Raw genomic sequence first — 19006 nt, 5'->3', positions numbered from 1 at the left:
ATACAGGAGTTCCGCAGGTGATAAGGGAATGTGAGACGATGAAGTATGGCGAGAGATAACGACTATGTGTTATTCAGTCAAAACAAGCAATGTTCTAGAGAAGGCAATTTGATGCGCCATAACAATATGTTTCGGAAACACGAACCACGTGCATGGATCGAGATTGAAGTGGCAAGTGGGTGCAGTCCACAACAATGTTTTCCGGGACTTCGTGGCGACCTCTTCATCAAAAGTGACCACTTCGCGGGAAGCACCACAACACAAGGAAAGACATCACACGTACAACATAGTGATCGCTGCGGTACATTGACAAAGGTTGACGTGCTGACGGTTATGACGCCTTCCACACGTGTGGTAAAAAAGATACAGATATGGGAGGCAATTAAATTCAGGGAATGTAGCAGATGTTTTTATGTGCATAAAACCAGATAGGAATTATAACACTGTTCTCATTACTTGTATATGATCAGACCTTTGACGAGTCTATACGTAAAGGAGAGTCGTACTACAACGTAAGTTAAAAAAATGTAAATAACTTTTCACTGATGGTGATGTCCTGTGTGATATGAACCAATGATCTAACCAGAAAGAAGAAAATATTACATGAATCATATAATGCACTTCCAAACCAGCTTGTCTAAGATCGACGATATCAATGGACTACAGTAAGATATCAAAATAGATGCTAATAATTGGTTAAAAGCACTACGAATTGATTTTCAACTGGCTCCATTCTTTCTTCGGAGAGTGTGAAGATTATACATACATTTCTAAACATTCAATAGATTTTGGTAATATATTGAATCCTGGAAATGAGATGTTTGGCATGGCTCATTGGTATCAAAGAATATGGTGATGTTTGAAGCTATTCCCAATCAAAACATATTAGAAATACTAACTAAATCCAAAGTGTAACATACGCACCTAAACGTAAATGTATTCACTAATATTATAAAGGTAACCAACAAAGTTCTGTCAGTTTTTGTGGAGGTCTGCGTTAAATTGTCCCTAGGACACCGTAAGTTGAATGCGAATGGAGATAAGGCGAAGGTCAGTTCTTGGTATGGGTATATCCAACATACTATGTGATTGTGACAGTTCAGTTACACCGTGAACTTGCGTAAGGACAGAATGAACATGGAACAGAATGTCACAAGGGTGTGTATGCTGTACAAGTTGAAACTGGCGCCAAATGCCGCTGCAGAGCGGCGGAAAATATGCCATGCTTTTGGTGAGGGTATCGTGACTACGTAGAAAGTGCAGTGGTGGTTTAACAAGTTTAAGGACGGTGACGAAACACTCGAAGACGCACCACGTGCCAGAAGACCACCACATGTACAAAATGAAGATCTTCAGGCAGCAATTCAGGCGAACAGTGGCCAGATATGTGAGGAACTGGGACTACAATTCAGTATGAGTGGAGAAACCATTCGGCAGCACCTACAACTTGGAAAGTACTACAAACTGAGTCGATAGGTCCCACATAATTTGACTCCGAGCCAGAAGGCAACGCGAGCAGATACTTGCGTTTCTTTGCTGTCTCGTCTGAGGAAGGAGCCATTTCTGAACAGAGTGTTGATATGTGATGAGAAGTGGGTCTTGTACGAAACTCCACGGACCCGTTATTATTCGTTACTATCCCATTAACTGGTTTCAAAGTAGCCGAAAGCAGCACAGCACTAGAAGGTCTTCCTTGTGTGTTTGGTGGACTGCTCGCGGCATCGTGCATCTGGAACTGCTACCAGCTGGTCAGAGCATCAGAGCCGTGTTGAAGAAAAACTTAAAACTCTGGAGTCAGCACTTCTGAATCGCAAAGGGGACCTCCTGTTGCAGGACAACGCTAAGCCCCACGTAGCTAGGATGACCCGGGACACCATTCTAAACCTTAGATGGGAAATACTATTGCTTCCGCCATACTCTGTGGACATTACACCATCCGATTATCACCTGTTCCATTCCTTGGACAATCACCTTAGAGGACGCCAGTTCAAATCCCTAGTAGAGATGCAAAATGCACTTGATACCTCCTTTGTTTTACGGCCCATTAGGTTCTATTACGATGGAATCCATGACCTTCCAGAACGTAGGCAGAGGGTGTTGATGCTGATGGGGATTATTTTTGATCGTCCAGGTACGTCTTAGGTGACATATCGATGTTCGAAGGTGGTGGGTGAAAAAGCTTCAGAACTTTCTTGATTATCTTTATAGGCAGGAATAAAAACCTAATTTTCGATAATAAACTACTTATTATTTACAATTATCGAAATGCAGTTTAACAAGTTTATACAGTACAGAGAATGATGTATGTCATCTCAGATTTGTACCGCTAATATGGAATTTATATCTTAGCTCTTAACTTAGAACATACCCAGATATTTTCTAATAATTATAAACCTCTTTTTCTCAATTTTAATGATCATTCATAAAAATAAATATTTGGTTAGTCATAAACCTACATGTAAAACGAATACAAAATACCACACACCATGCACGTATTGCAACAAACGGGCAATAAATTCAACAAGTTGTTCAAATGAAGCCATTATAAAAGAAGGGAAAATAACTGGTATTGCAAGAGTTCCGACAATTTTTTTTCAATAAATACGTGTTTTGATTTCTACTGAGCAAATGGCAGGCTTACATTAAACTTGACAAGTTTCATGTGAGCCTGAATAAACGTTGACAATACGTGGAAACTTTTCAAAAACTTCCATAACTACTGATTTAAGCAAATATGAAGTTCTTTGTCTATCATACATGTTAAGTATTTTTAAATTTACCAATTAGTATATTTTGTTTCAAAAATTGAATTTTTATCATGTTCTCAATTTCGTGAATGTTCTATTTGGTCGCACTTGAGTACTCGTTCACACTTCCAGGTTGTGTAAGTTCGTTGATTTCAATGAACAACACCAAGATATCAAAGTGGATGCTCACAACTGATCTAAAGCACCACAGATTGATATCCAAATGACTCCATTCTCTCTTCCAGGCTTGTGCACATCATACATAACAATAAATTTCTTCATTCTCTGCTCCTTACAAGGAATGTGACAATTTGTGTACTGCAACTCGCCTACAAAAAAAGTTTTGGAAACAATGAAAACCATTTCTAAAATATCGAGAAACTAACATTCTAGTATGCAACAATATCACAAGAAAAAATAAGAAACTTATACACGGGTTAGGCAAAACAAATAGTTATCACTCAACGATTATACAGCAATTATATTAAGAATAATTAATACTTATATAGTATGTGTCTTGGGAATCACAATGGTATTATATTCCTAGTGCAATTTCGGGAACCAATTCTGTTGCCTTCGACTTCTAGACAGCAAAAGACAGCTTCGGCTTCACAAATATTTTCACACTTTATTTAACTCACGTATTCTGTTTAATGTTGTTTAAATAAAAGAATTATTTTTTTTTATTTTTTTTTCACGTTAGCACGAAACAGAGTTTAGTAAATCATTTGCAGTTTTAATTTTCTGTTCTGCATGCGTCTTCCAATGACACTCAGAGAAAAAGTCTTTTACTTGCCTGTTACACGAGAATTTGTATTCGAAGTACACAGAAGCAGTAACTCACTATAATTTGTGGATGTGTTTGAGAAATACCCTTGTTAAGTTATAAAGGCAGAAGTTCAATTAAAGTATATTTTAATGGGTTAAAAAGTACCTTCTTTTTAACACAGTGTTCGAATCCAACTTCGATTCAGTATTAGAAGATTGTGAAGACTCTGCATTAGATGAAGAGAAATATTGGAGCTGCATACGTTTAGAAAATTGTGTTAACCCTTCTTTAATCTTCTTGTAGAATATTAATATTCTAAGTTCTATTATAGTTATTATTTGGAAATCAGATGTTCCTTTCGTATTATTACAGGTATAAAATTATGAGTTAAACATTCTAAGTTAGTTGCAGAGCCTTTGATAACAGCACTTCCAATATACTACGTGTTCTGTCAACCTGTCAGAAGCCAACTTTCGTTAACTGTACAGTAGTTTCAATTGATTTTTCCCTCGAAAGCTCTCCGTTATAACTTTTAATTACTCCCTCCTTAGTCCTTTAATTGTTAGTAATGTACATCTTGCATAAACGGCTAGTTTTAAGCATGGTGAACCTAATACTTCAATTTACCTATTTTAAAAAATAAACCTCGAAAATAGTTAAATATTAATTGGGAGTTTGATGCAATAAGGGCGTAAGTCTGAAATATGCATTTGGAGAAAACGATGTTAAAAATTTAAGTGGAGTTTTATTCTTACATAAAACAATGTAATATGCAGCATTCTATTCCGATATCGAGTTGAAATTTTGACAGGAGGCTTAACAAGCATGATAAAAACCACTCATGCATTTGATGCAAAAAGGGCGTAACCTTTTAAGCGTAGGGCTTACGCCCTTATTACATCAAACTCCTCAATTCTACTACGATACTTCCTAAGTATGTAACAATGAAGTAAATAAATAAATGAAAGAAAATCTGTGACAAATAATCGGGTAAAAATAAAATAAATCTATTATGTTTAGTTTTCTTTAGTGCCTGAATTGTAAAAATACATTGTGAACTACCTTAAGACGAAAGAAATGGGCTTGTTCTGTAGTGCATATAACAACGGACAATGCATTTCCTCCTTCCATTCACTACTCAGAACGAGGAACACAGATATAGTCCAATGATCTTCCCTGAACACACACCTCATTAATTCAAGCTCAAGCATACGGCTCGAAGCCTGTTAAAAGGTAATTCACGATTAACTGAATTTCATAGACCAAACCACTAACACTAGATATTGGACCCTCAATTAACGTGGAACTGTAAACTATTAGTTCAGTGTAGATAATAAATACATAAAATAAAATAGAATTATTATTGAAAATACGTCAATTAAAAAAAAAAAAAAAGTTTATTCAGTGCGCAAGAAACAAATAAAATCCAAAGAAAACGAACATCTACAATCTCACAATTTTGAATTTTGAATGCAGGGATGAAAACAGCTCTCAGATACAATGTGTGATCAAAAATACGACTTTTTCCCCTTTTAAGCAGCAACTGCTGACGCTACACTCATTTGATGTAATTTGTTTGATAGCTGATCCGTTGAGACAGCCAGCGTCAAGATGAAACACGTTCTGACTTGTCAGTCCGCGTCCAGAGCCGCTAGAGGGAGGTCGTGTTTACCGTGTCTTTCGCGCATCATGGATTTCGAACAACGCGGAATATTAAGTTCTGTTTCAAGTTGCAGATAAGTGCCAAGAAATTCACGAAATATTGAATTGGTATATGCTGATAATGCTGTAACTCTGAAGACTGTTTACAAGTGGTATGAACGATTTAAAAGCGGAAATGAATCGGTAGAGGATAAGCAATCTTCGGGACGTCGATTAACCACAAAAAAAGAAAACGTGCATAAAGTGCAAAATTTGTTCGTTCAAATAGGCGAATAACTATTTAAGAGCTTACCGAAAAACTTAGCATCTCACAATTTTAGCATTTTAACCGCCGATTTGCCAATGAGAAGAGTGGGTGCGAAATTCGTTCTCCGACTTTTGACTGACGAACAAGAGTTTTTGACCGATAAAAATATTGGTGTTTGTCCACATCCACAGTACTCTCCGGATATAGTACCATGCTAGTTCTGCCTCTTCCCCAAAATTAAAACTGTGCTTAAAGGAAAACGTTTTGACACCATTCCTGACATCAAGAGGGTTACGACAGAGCAGCTGAACGCCCTTCCAAAAGCCTTCCAGGAATGCTTCCAGTCTTGGATTCAACGTTGGGATAAGTGCATTGCTAGCCAAGGTCAGTACTTTGAAGGAGATTAAATCAAATTCCATGTAAGCTTATTACTTTGTTTCTAATATGGTAAAATTATTCACCGTATCTTTTGACCACGTCTCGTATATTTCGAAAAATACGGAAATACTTAAATTTTAAAATATGAAAATAAAATTTTTGACACCTTATTCATTAGAAGTATAAAACTTTGAATACAAGGGAACCTTAAAAAAGAAGATATTAAAAATATGTATTTGAACAGCACTATTAAGATAAATATTCATGGGTTTTCATTTTGTTACTATGTTCTAATATTCAAAGTAAATTTAGATATAATATTGGCCTTGAAATGTTAATTTGCTGATCGAATGTAAACACACTTCTTCATTTCTTCATTCAGGTATATGTCTTTATGACAAAATACAATCACCTTCACGTACAAATTCTACATTACTGCTCTGAGCTTACATTAACCTCTCTATACTCGTATTTAGGCCTTGCATTCTACTCTTAAGCAAGATGCAATTATTGTTGCAAACTTACGGTGAGTCACAAGTTAAGCATCATCCATTGAATTCTTCGATTACTGTATTTGGGGAAACTGGAAGTTACACATCCTATTCATCTTAGCGATGACATACTTAACTTACTACGGTATCCAGGCATAACTGCTAGACACCTGTAACCGAAAAACAATTATATATATATATATATATATATATATATATATATATATATATATATATATATATACACAAATAAATAATAAAGAAATAAACAGATAAATATGCTATTCTAAGTGCTAGCATAAGGCTCTTTTCCCCCTGCAACTCGTACGCAGAATAGTGTTGCCACATTTGGAAGACCACAGCAAACGTGTCACATACTCAAGATGGCCATGGTTAAAATCATGATTTATGGTAGCAGGTTAAAGTAATTATGAATTTGATCGATTCTGTTTATTTATTAATTAATAGAATAATCTGCAAGTAGGTACCTAATATTTACCCTAGTAATTATTAATATACATACCAGTTTTCAGAATTCACGTTTTCTCACCATTTTTCTCGGCCTTTTCAGTTTCTCTATGTTCACAATATATTCCACTTCCCGCTTTTACGTTAAGGAAAATTTGAATTTTCCGTCATTCACATCCTGTAAACCAGCGAATGTAGAGGAGAAATGGTTAATTAAATTTAAAAAAGAACTTGGGATACAGGAAAAAGTTAACTGTATATTGAACTTCAAAAGTACTAATAGTATTACATAAATACCTTCCAATGCTATGCAAATTGAATAATACATAGCCAGACAGAAATAACTAACAGTTAGATGTACAGAATGTATTCTGAAAATTGTTTACTTTAATGTTGTTCTTTACTGCTAGATATTTAAACTAATCGCAAATAATCTCTGTCAATCTATATACTGTTAATTATATATAGCTTGAAAAGCTTTTCACCATTTTCTCTTTTTCTGTTAAGTCCCTTGAAAAGTATAAAACCGGATTTATACTGTATACCAAAAGGTACAACTATTCTACGAAAACCATCTAGCAGTTTTCGAGGTTTACATAACCCTTAGTATTTCCCAGATGATTTTGAGATCTGTGCGTTAACATAGGAAAATCCAGAGGGGATCAAAATTAAAAAAAAAAAAAGTTAAAAAAAATGCGTATTACTCTCAAAATTTCCCGCTTGAGGGACATGATAGCGAAATGTGAATGTTACCGTTTCAAAAGCTGTTCTGTTCTAAAGAGAGTGATGTATGTACCATGATCCTAGGATAAATAGGTATGATGCTGTAGCTGCTTGATTGAAAGTCTATAATTTACCTTTAAAAAGAGCCATAATTTAAAAGGGTTAAGAAACATTGTTTGGGATTGATATAGGTTAACGATTGGAGATAATTCAAAATTCAACCCCAATACTTTCACTTAAATAGCATAATTAGCATTTAATAGTAATTCCTAATGCTTTTTCTTCAGTTCACGACTTGTATTATACGAGGAGACAGATTTGATTTAAATGAAAAAAATCGATTTAAATAAAAAAATCAACAAAAATGATTTTTTTTCCACCTGCACAGAAACTTTAAATAGTGTTCAATCACATATCTGCCTTTTCACTGTCCCGAAACAAATTCCATGGCAAGACATACCAATAGAAAGGAAGGAAAATCGCTCAAACTCTATAGACTGAAACTCAACTTACTATGTGTGTGTGTGTGCATAAAATTAACTTCTAGTATTACTTTGAAGTTCCTAACTATATTTTAGACCTAGTTTTAACAGGAATCTGTATACAAGGGAATTTGCTTTAGAACCTAGTGAGAAATGCACAAGCCGAAGTGGCAAATAGGAGTGCAGCACAGAATTGGGGCGCCGAATGTCCAACTTGTATCACTGTCATTCACATTATATTACATCAATAAAAACAGTCGTTCCGAGTGTATATATTGTAAAAATGAAAGGAAAACTGAGTTTTACGTCCCAAGATTATGCCGGCTAGGGTAAGCGAGACGGTGGTAATGAGAAATGGTGATATGAAGGAAGTGGGAGAACCACGAATAAACCCACGCACACGGTGTTTGTCCACCACAAAGTTCACTTGGCGCGAGCTGGGATCGAACCAGGGACCCCCAGGACCAGAGGTGACCACTGAGCCATCGCAGCTTCTGTATATTATATTGTGTACGATACCCCTTTTGAAGGACTATATGGTAAAGATGATTTTATTATGTTATTTTTATCACTTTGATTGAACTTGAGGTATGTTGAAAAAAAAAGTGCAAGTACTTAATGTTATTCTAAAAGACCAAGACCAGTAAATAAACAAATAATAATAAAAAAAAGATGCATACATGAGGACATTACCTCTAACATGAGTTATAATGACGAAGCCGTAAAGCAAACTGTCTGGTCTTTACGATGTAATACTCCATAAGGAAACTATAATAAAATAGGTCTGCAATAGTACTGTGGTAAGGAAACGTGTGGTCATAAAAGTGTCTCAAAGAAGTGGGCATGGGGTTCTGTACCACAAAAATGTTTTTCCCACTAATTTTGTTTATACAGTTCTTTTCATTGACGATGCACATGCTCCCTACAGACGCACCACCGGACTCCAGCTTCGGTTAGAGATACTACTTGCATACTAGTGGTCATCTGGCACAGGACGGTTAGTAGTCTTTTGCTTGACAGTCTTTATAGCATATGTCATAACGAGGAGCATGAGTTAAGCCTTCCAAAAATCAATCTGTACACAGGAATGAAACTCGTCCCGCAAGAAATGTTTCAAGGTCGTAAGAGTATATTTAATCATAAAAGAATGAAATGCATTGTAACATAAGGTATGATCTCAGATTCTTAACCTGCATGATTGTTGTTATATTAAGTTCCAAATCAAGCAGTCTTCATTTGTGAAGTAATTTAAGGTGCTGATTGAGAATAATAAACCATTTCCCTTTCAATTTTTTTGTCTTAAATGATTCCCTAAGACTCTAGGTCCTTATTAACCTGGCACATGCCCAAATTATTGTGCATAGGTTGACAATAAGCATGCAAACTGATGTACCCAGGAAATAACTACGTGCTATGCTATTGCCATGAAATTCACTCAAAGTGCCTTAGAAATCGTTTCTAAGGGTAGGAGTAAAATTTATGGGTGCCAGACACAAATATGCGTCCGGGTGTGTCATATAAACGACTGTAAAATATATATATACATACATACATCAACTTGTGTTAGGAGTAGTTAAAAGCGAGAATGCTATGTAAGTGAATCAGGCCAAAAGCGTAGCAAGGGTACCCGCGCCAAGGGAACAGGCGCGTTAGCGACAGAGGTGCGCATATTTACAATGACAGTGCATATAAACATAAAAGATTTCGTACATGGTGCAGAAATACTGCGCCGGCGGAAATTAGTAGGGTTGAGTGCTATATCGCCGGACCAATCTTAGGAAATTTGCCGGGTCAGTTGGAGAACTTATTTAAGTTTCTGAGGAAGAATGAATGAAAGTCAGGTAACGGGAGTAGTAAAAGCTAAGAAAATGGTTGAGTTTGTAAGTTCTAAGCGGCAGTGTATGTGGAGGTGGACTATTTCGCGGAGACAATGGCGTGAAAGGAGCGTGGAAATGGCGCGTGTATGTTAAGGCTGTCACATATCATGTGTGAGTTATATAGAACTATTGAAAAATAACGAGAGACAGTTGTTGAAATTTTACGAAAGACACGGTATGTAAAACAGGCGAACAGTGTGTGGTAACTGGGAAATGAATTGAAAATACAGAAAAGAAAATGAAAATATTATTTCCAGCGTGGGAAAAGGGTACCGTACGTGGGATTCATTTTCTTCTTGAAATTGCAAAAGTTTACAAGCCTGTTTTGAAGGTAAGCGACTTCTAACTCAAAGGCAATGTACATCTGCACAGTGTACAGATGCTATATTTTATCTTTACAAGTGAAACGTTACTAGTATGAAATCATGACAAGTCAGGGTTTGCCCAAGTGGCCTAGCCCGAAAAAACCCGTTTTTTTTTTCGTATTGAACCCATCTAAAAAACCCACGTGGCTTTTTGTTAGTATATCATTGGTACAACTAAGGTGATCACATTGAAAATGATTTTTTCCCCCAGATTTTGGACTTTTCTTGGGCGAATTAGATGCTTTAACGTTAAGGTACACATTAACATTCAACATAAGACCTTCATAAATCTCTGAATGCAATGAATAAAAACTTAGTTTGGGATAATTGTGGAGCAAATTAATGTATGGATCATGCTTATAGCCTGTTTGAAGTAAAATAGAAAATACTTTCCGTGAATAGTGTGCTTCCCAACTTGGCGACATCGAGGTTTTACGGACTTAAGGGCATAGGTGCAACGATGTAAATACGCTAGTTGTTGCTCGGAGGAAGAACTCGACTTAGCGCCCCCCAAATATTTATCCAATTAGGCACCCGGGGAACAAGCCACGTTTGTTCCCCTAGTTACGTCACTGCATAGGTGCCGGTACTACCAGGAAATATGTAAATACATTAGTAAAACTATCAGAATGACTTCTTACCTTTGATGGTAAACACAAGTAATTATAATTATAGACACACAAGTAATCATTATTCTTCAGTAAAATTTGGTTTTCCAACAGCAGCAGCTTAGTTCAGTTCATTTGTTGCTACTCTTCAAATATGCATTCTGTAGAATCAACACCAGCAATAGTGTAAAAATTCTTATCAAATTTAAGACGCTTAATACTTGGAGCTCTGACGACTACGTAACGCTAACTATTTCAAGTGCTGAATTCATACTTCCATACTAGTGGAAGATTGAATGTACAGTAAAGAAAGCTACATCTTCGGAAAAATTCCGTTGTGAAAGAAGCACTCGGGAAATTCCCATAAACGAACGCACAAAGCATCTGAAGTGAACACTTCAACAATAAAACTATTTATTTTACGCTGGAAGATATATAATTTGATTTAAAACACCTTTGTTTTTTAAAATTAGTTTTCGGGAAAGAACTGTCTTGCAACAAGTGCTCGGGAAATCTCCGTAATTGAACGCACAAAGTATCGGAAGTCAACTTCAACAATAAAATCGTTTATTTTACGCTGGGAAATATTTACTACATATTCGACATTTTAAAACATGAAAGATATATTAGTTTTAATTTAATATATTTGGCATTCACATTTGGCGAACGTCACTGAGGCTCCTTCTCGACACGATCTACATGTCTCCACGTGTGTGGTATCTGCCTGTATCACACACTACAGGGTACAACTTTCGGTCTTCTAAGTTTAAATTTTCAGGCTACAAGGCACGAGATACGCTAAATTTCCTGTATAGATTTTGGAGGCATACCAACGTAAAATTTCAAAACGGCGGCCATTATTATTATTATTATTATTTTTCAAAATAACTGGCATCCACGCTACAAAGCTAAATTTTCGGTATTTTAAGTTGAAATTTTCAGAGTAGAAGCACGAGACACTCTAAATTAGCTGTATAGATTTTCTCGGTGATCCGATGAAAAATTTCAAAATGACGGCCATTTTTCAAAACAGCAGTAAATAAAAAATTGTTGCAAGTTGTGACATTGACTATCTTAAAACGTAAGTCACATTTTAACACGTTTGCCTCAAACGCATTGAAATATTTCGAAAAAAAACCGAAAAAACCCATATGGGTTGGGTTTTTCAGAAAAACCTGGGCTTTTTCAAACCCTGTCACAAGTGCTATTAAAATTTGTATGACTATCAAAACCCATGTTTTCACTACCCTTGAATATGCGTATACCCACCGTCGCTGACGCGCATGTTCTCTTCGGACGCACCCCGCGCGGAACCATCAGCTTTACCCTACTGACTGCAAGTGTATTCGTGCCTTTTAGTGGCCACCTAGCACAGATTGTTCAGTTTTTCTTGCACTAGTTTGTATGCCCCTAACCTAACGCAATTTAATCTAATCCAACCAAATATAACAGAATGCAGTACATTTCAGGGTTGGAAAAAACCATCGTTTTTATTAAAAAAAAAAACCAAAAAAAAAACGGTTTCTTTGGTTTAAACCAGGTTTTTATGGTTTAAATGATTTGCTCTATATATTCATATCATATATGGACAGAAATAAGCTTGTTTCGCCTTGATGTTATTATGCAACAACCGGGTTATGCTGGAAGGGGTCACATAAGCTCAAAGCGGAATAAAAACCGCTTCTCGAGTTACATCCGAGAGAAATTGTCCTCCATTTGAACTCGGAACCAGGACTAATTGGCCACAAATGCGATACGTCTGCCGACTCACTCACGAAGGACTCCTGATAAAAAAAAAAAAAAAAAAAAAAAACGTTGTACTGATCTTTACATGCTTCTTAATACAACTGTCAAGAGTCATTTCAAAAGGACAAAGAGATAAACAGTTGCACAAGTGAAACAATTATACAGAATTACATATGAACAATTTCAAAGTACGACGGAGTACAGAAGAACTAATTTAGTTCAAGTTAGTTAACAACGACTTGTATTGGTCCAAATTAAAGAAATACACCGACTTAATCTGCATATCAATAAGAAAAGTGAATAAAGATACGAATTATTTGAGTCCACTTTGGCTCAGACTCATTTATACATAAATAGATACCAAAGATACTTATTTCACTAAATGCCTCTCGTGGGGTCTGTATGACCCCCCCCCCCGACACACACACAAAAAGTACGGCATTTTCGATGTATTTTATCAATAGTAAACATTGAAACGAAACAATATTTAGAATTTTTCTTCGATTGAAATTACATAACAATAATAACAACTACAAAAAAATCGCAAAATAAACATTTATAAACTTGTAAAAAAAAAAAAAAAAAAAGTTGCTTTTGTAGTATAATCTTTTTGAGTAATGAATGGGGAATTTAGGTCTGAATATAATACGAATAATATACGGGAGTGAAACGTGATAACCCACAAATGTGTGTTCATCAAGATTTTACAAACACTTACACTTTTACGAACATTATTTTGTTTTTTGGTTTAAATCAGTTTTTTTTTTGAAAAAAAAACAGCCGGTTTAAACCAGCCAACCCTGGTACATTTTGATAGTTTTTTTTCGGTTTTCGATCCAGCGATACAGCACTAATGCCAATCAATATGTCATACACACGTATTTAATACGCACTTATTCATTTTAACCGTAGTATAAATCCTGTAATCGTCCCATACTTACAGTATCACACTTGTATACATGAAATATAATTTCCTGCATTTCGTGTAAAATTCGTTTAACTGTGCAATTTAATATCCTATAACTACATTCCTCTTTACATGCATAGACTCATTTTAATCTATAATTACGGCATTTATTCCCAAGTTGGGCGTCCGCTTTCGCCACGTTTTTCCGCTATCTCCTTTCCACACTTTCTGCAATTTGTTATTAGGTTCATTAATCCGTGCTCTTCACAAATTTTTAAAAAAATTTGCTCGTTATTAACGTATTGCTTCACAAATGTTAAAACTCTTAGTTCATTGCCCTTGTACATTCGCCATGTTGATAACATAAATGCTCGTTTCTTTCCCACAATGGAACTGTTCGATTACCTTGCGCCAAGCAGTTCCCTCCGCTCGCCGTATAGTCCCATGTTTATAACTGCTTACATATAATAAATAAACAGATTTTTCGACACTCTTATATATTATCAAGCACACAAACGATCTAATTATTCATATCTTGCCTGTGAATTTTAAAAATTTTCCTGTAAACGGACGCCCTACTTTGGTACTTAACCCATAATTACAATTTCTATGACAGACTATTCTTAATCAGTACGTATATTGTCCGTAACGCATGATAGTAACCTTATTCTAAAGTTAACACAAACTAGACAGGTTTCAAACGTACCACAAGTCGATGCCACGAAATATAAACAAATTGCTTCCCGTGAACGTTAAAAAAATAAAGCTTACGTTTAGCAGAAGGGGTCCAGCTCTTTTCCTTTAAAAAAAAAAAAAAAAAAAAAACTTACAATTTTGGTGATTTCTGTTTACATTAACTTAGTTTAGATTAGCTTATGTTATATTATGTTAGTTTAGGGATCCAGCATAATTTTCCAAAAAAGTAATAGAAATTCGCTTATTTCTGCTAGTAGATTACGGTAATTGTTTAGTAATTGGCGGCCAACACTAAAGAAGACAGAAGAGAATGTGCCCTGCGGGTGTCTAACCCGCCTTCACTCGCTGACGCTCGCTCGGCAGTACTGTCTGAATTAAATGTTGTTAATCTAAGCCAAACCAATGTGAATAGAATATCGCAAAAAAAAAAAAAAAATCGGTAAAAACCTATCCCCCCAAGGCCTACCCTAGATTAGTTTAGGTTAGCTTAGAATAGATTTGGTTACGTTACGTCTAAATACTTGCATCACTCATTTCTCCTGTAAATTTTGTTTTTTACATGCTTCTGAACCTCTTCTCCTTAACATACTCCAAGAATAATCGGAATTTATATTCTGCACCTAATCTCGTTGTTATCAGTATATCACATAACATACCATAATATGTTTAAGAAAATTACTACTTTACAACTACATTCAAGAAAATATTGTTCTGTTATTAAATAACATACCGGTAATAATAATAAAAAAAAACTACTACTACTAAGCGGAGCTTTGAATTTTACTTGCTTACCATGAAATTCAACCGACTCATTCTCAAACGCGTCGTCCGTTTCTTTCGTGCGCTAATTTAGATTTCAACACATAGCAGACGGTCACTACTTAAATTCCTTACCCAATAAGAAAGTATGTTACAAATTGTTTATGACGTTCTGCCTTTTGACGTCACTAAAACTGATGTACGAGTAGCTATTGGCTAGAAAAGCAAAAACCTCCACCTAGTTTTCACAGTAATATCGTACCTGGGTGTGGATGCAGTCGCTACCTTCTAAAATATCCTAAAGCCCTTTTTATACACATTTGCGTTAACATTACACATCTATGTAGCCTTATTCCAATTCTAAAATATCCTAAAGCCCATTTTATACACATTTGCGTTAACAGTATACCTGTATGTTGCCTTATTCCAATTCTAAAATAAGCTAAGGAACATTCTGCCCCATCACAAAATTTATTCTCAATCTAAGTATAGCAAAAAAAAGCCCTCTGTACTGCGACCCACCACAAAATTTATTCTGTAACTATATATAGCAAAAGAAAAAGCCCTCATTCTGTACTGCAGCCCAGCACAAAATTTATTCTGAAACTATATATACCAAAAGAAAAGGGTCTCATTCTGTACTGCGACCAAGCGCAAAATTTATTCTGAAACTATATATAACAAAAGAAAAGGCCCTCATTCTGTACTGCGGCCAACCGCAAAATTTATACTTAAACTAAATATACCAAAACAAATGGACCTCATTCTGTACTGCAGCCTACAGCAATATTCATTCTCAAACTAAATATACCAATAAAAAGGTCCTCATTCTGTACTGCGCCCCACCGTAATATTTATTCTAAAACTAAGTATCGCAAAACAAATGAACCTCATTCTGTACTGCTGCCTACAGCAATATTCATTCTCAAACTAAATATATCAATAGAAAAGGCCCTCATTCTGTACTGCGCCCCACCGCAATATTCATTCTCAAACTAAGTATAGCAAAAAGAAAAGGCCCTCATTCTGTACTCTATAATTAAGCTTCCCCTAAATAGTTCTTGAATATACCATAAATATTCCTTTAATATCCCTTAAATATTCCTTGAATATCCTCTAAATAGTCCTTGAATATCCCCTAAATATTCCTTGAATATCCTTAGAATATTCCTTGAATAGTCCTTTTTTATTCTTAGTATACCCCATGACTATCTTTAGTATTCCCCCTGTGACAATTCCCTAAATAGTCCCTGACCATCTTTAGTATCCCGTAACTACCCCCTTGACTATCTTTAGTATACTCTAATTATTCCCTGCCTATCTTTAATATCCCCTAATTACCCTTTGATTATCCCCTAAATAGTCCTTGAATATCCTTAGTTTGGGCTAACTACCCTTTAATTATACCCTAAATAGTCCTTGAATATCCTTAGCTTGGGCTAACTACTCTTTAAATATCCTTAGTATGATTTAACTGTCTTTAGTATACACCCTTGACTATTCTTAGTTTGCCCCCTTGACTATTCTTAGTTTGCCCTAATAGTTTTTGAATATCCTCTAAATAGTCTTTCATTAACACAATGTGTCTTACTACATAGTCTGACTAATACATTGTGTCTTAGTAAGTTATCTGTTACTAACGCAATGTGTCTTACTAAATCTTCTTCGCATTCTAGATTGCGTAAATAATCCATCGCAAAATCCATAAAATAAGCAAATGTGTTACATTGTAGTCTGTGTTTTGCAGTCTAAATATCATAAAGGGTAGTGAATCGGCTCATATTCCTATAGGCTACAATACAAAATGACCTAAAGCATTTTCATTTATTTTTATTTTACAAACTAGGCAATACATATACTTTTTCTGCACTTGTAATTAAAGTATACCAAAAACAATTCCCCATTTCATAATAATTTGTTATTTATTAATATCTTTAAATCAAAAATCTTCCATTACCATTCTCTAACTAAACACAAAATATAAAAATTTACCAACACTGCTACAGGAAGTTGAGTCACTTCCTGTCGACGCACATGTGGGAATACGTGTAGTTTAAAAAGTGCTTTACAACTGGGAATTTAAAAGGATATATATAAAGGTAAGTTTAATATCATTTTTAGCATTAAATTATTTAGTATGTACTAGAAATGAAGTATTTCAAATTGGTGATCTTTTTTTTCTACATTTATTTTATGAATACTTAATTTATTTTTAAAATATAAACGTCGCTATGTGCGTTAAGCAAATGATGCTGGCCTACACTATTTAAAGGTATTTCAGCCATGTAAATGTTAGCCGATTGCAGGTTGTTCTTGTTTTCCTTGTTTTAAAAAACAATTATATTTTGTATTTATTAATGTAGGTGCTTAAAATATAGCAGTGATTAATTTTAAAAGCGTAGCAAATGGTGTCCATTTATATAAAAAAGAACCATGCGTGCCCTCATGTGGGGCGGGGTCGTGCAAAACAAGTATACATTTAAGTTATTTCCACAAATAAGTTCAAGGTATATACATGGCAGTGTCGCTTAATCTATATATAAGAAAGCATACCTCCCAACATTTAAGCAGGTCAGGGCAGGGTAAAGCATACGCGCAAACAAGTGGGGGAGGGCGGGGCACAGCCGGTATACATTTAAGTTATTTCCACAATAAGTTTAGGGTATATACATAGCAGTTGCGCTTATTCTATATAAAAAACCATACCTCCCAACATTTAAGCAGGTCAGGGCAGGGTAAAGCATACGCGCAAACAAGTGGTTCAGGACAGGGTAAAACCACCGCGCAAACAAGTGGTTCAGGGCAGGGTAAAGCATACGCGCAAACAAGTGGTTCGGGGCGGGGCACAGCCGGTGTGCATTTCCAAGCAATTATTCAGTATTAGCAAACGCGTAGCAACAAGTTGAAACAAAATAATAATTAATTTATACATTATTATCAAAGGTAAACAATGCTGCGTTAAGTTAGGTTATACGGTAAAGGCGTGTTAGCGATGGTCACGTTACAGTAGGGGAAGCGTTAGCAAGTATACCCAGTTTAGGTTAGTTTAGTAATGAACCATATGGTTTTCCAGTAAAGGTGCGTTACCGACGGTTACGTTACATTAGCTTAGTAAGGAACCATATGGTTTCCCAGTAAAGGCGCGTTAGCGACTATATGCATCTTAGGATACCTTAGTAAAAACCATGTGGTTTTCAAGTAAAGGCGCGTTAGCCATCTTACAAGGGAACCTTCCAAAAATGATTGTTACAGTGAAAGATGTGACCTATGTCAATTGAAAGAGCTGTAACAGAGATGAGCATTCCCAAAAAATTAGCTGCCCATAGCAATAGGTTCAAAAATATATGGGGTGGAAGTTCGGGAAACAGCAAGGTTGGACAAGGGGGGAAAAGTGTAAATTCCGCAAAAAAGGAGGGCACGGCAAAATACAATGCTGACAAGTGATGTATAGAAAGAGACTTGCCACAATAGGGAACAATTGAAGGCCACCGTGGGGTTAACAGTGTTGCCAACTGCAATGAAAAGTACATGTTTTGCAAAGAGCACTATATGAAGTGAGTGCAATATCCAGTCTCAACCTGTCATGTAGAACATAAGATATGACGTGTGTAATCAGTGGTACAATCTAACAAAAGAAAACAGTAAAAAACAGAAGCACGAAAAATACGGAAAAGAAGGAGTTGGCCATAATGCGCCACATTTGATCACGAGCTGTCCATATTAGAATGAACAAAACAAGAAAGCACCAACTATGCAGGAAACTGACGTACCTAGAGTCGAAAAGAAAAACGAGTTCCAAAGCTGGCAACACTGGCCATGAAAATCCAGACAATTCTAATATAGTTAGGTCACTCGCTTCACAAAAGGAAAATTCCGGCAACAGGCATTAGCTTTCGCATCATTTGTGCATGCTCGTCAACATTGTACGTGCAATTGTTCGATGAGACAATGGTCCAAACAGAAGATACATTTGCAGTGAGCACAGAGGAATACTGCCAATCCATCACACATGGTACAATGATCGCCTGTGAATGTCTCGAAACAGTACTCTAGACGTGTGGGAATCTTTGGTGGTCTTTCC

At 35.8% G+C, this 19006-nt stretch overlaps 1 long non-coding RNA gene across 1 annotated transcript; it reads right to left on the bottom strand.

Moving 5' to 3' along the window:
- Positions 1–3049: 3049 nt before the first annotated feature.
- LOC145671936 (uncharacterized) lies at positions 3050–15057 on the bottom strand. Its single transcript, XR_014128587.1, has 4 exons — positions 14959–15057; positions 6818–6940; positions 6329–6464; positions 3050–3076 (listed from the first exon to the last, which is right to left on the bottom strand). It is a non-coding gene; the product is annotated as an uncharacterized LOC145671936 (long non-coding RNA).
- Positions 15058–19006: the final 3949 nt, after the last annotated feature.

Source organism: Thermobia domestica, chromosome 15 (genome assembly GCF_964235325.1).
Source record: "Thermobia domestica chromosome 15, izTheDome1.hap1.1, whole genome shotgun sequence".
In the NCBI taxonomy this organism is placed as follows: domain Eukaryota; kingdom Metazoa; phylum Arthropoda; class Insecta; order Zygentoma; family Lepismatidae; genus Thermobia; species Thermobia domestica.
This window is presented reverse-complemented; position numbering and strand designations above follow the sequence as displayed.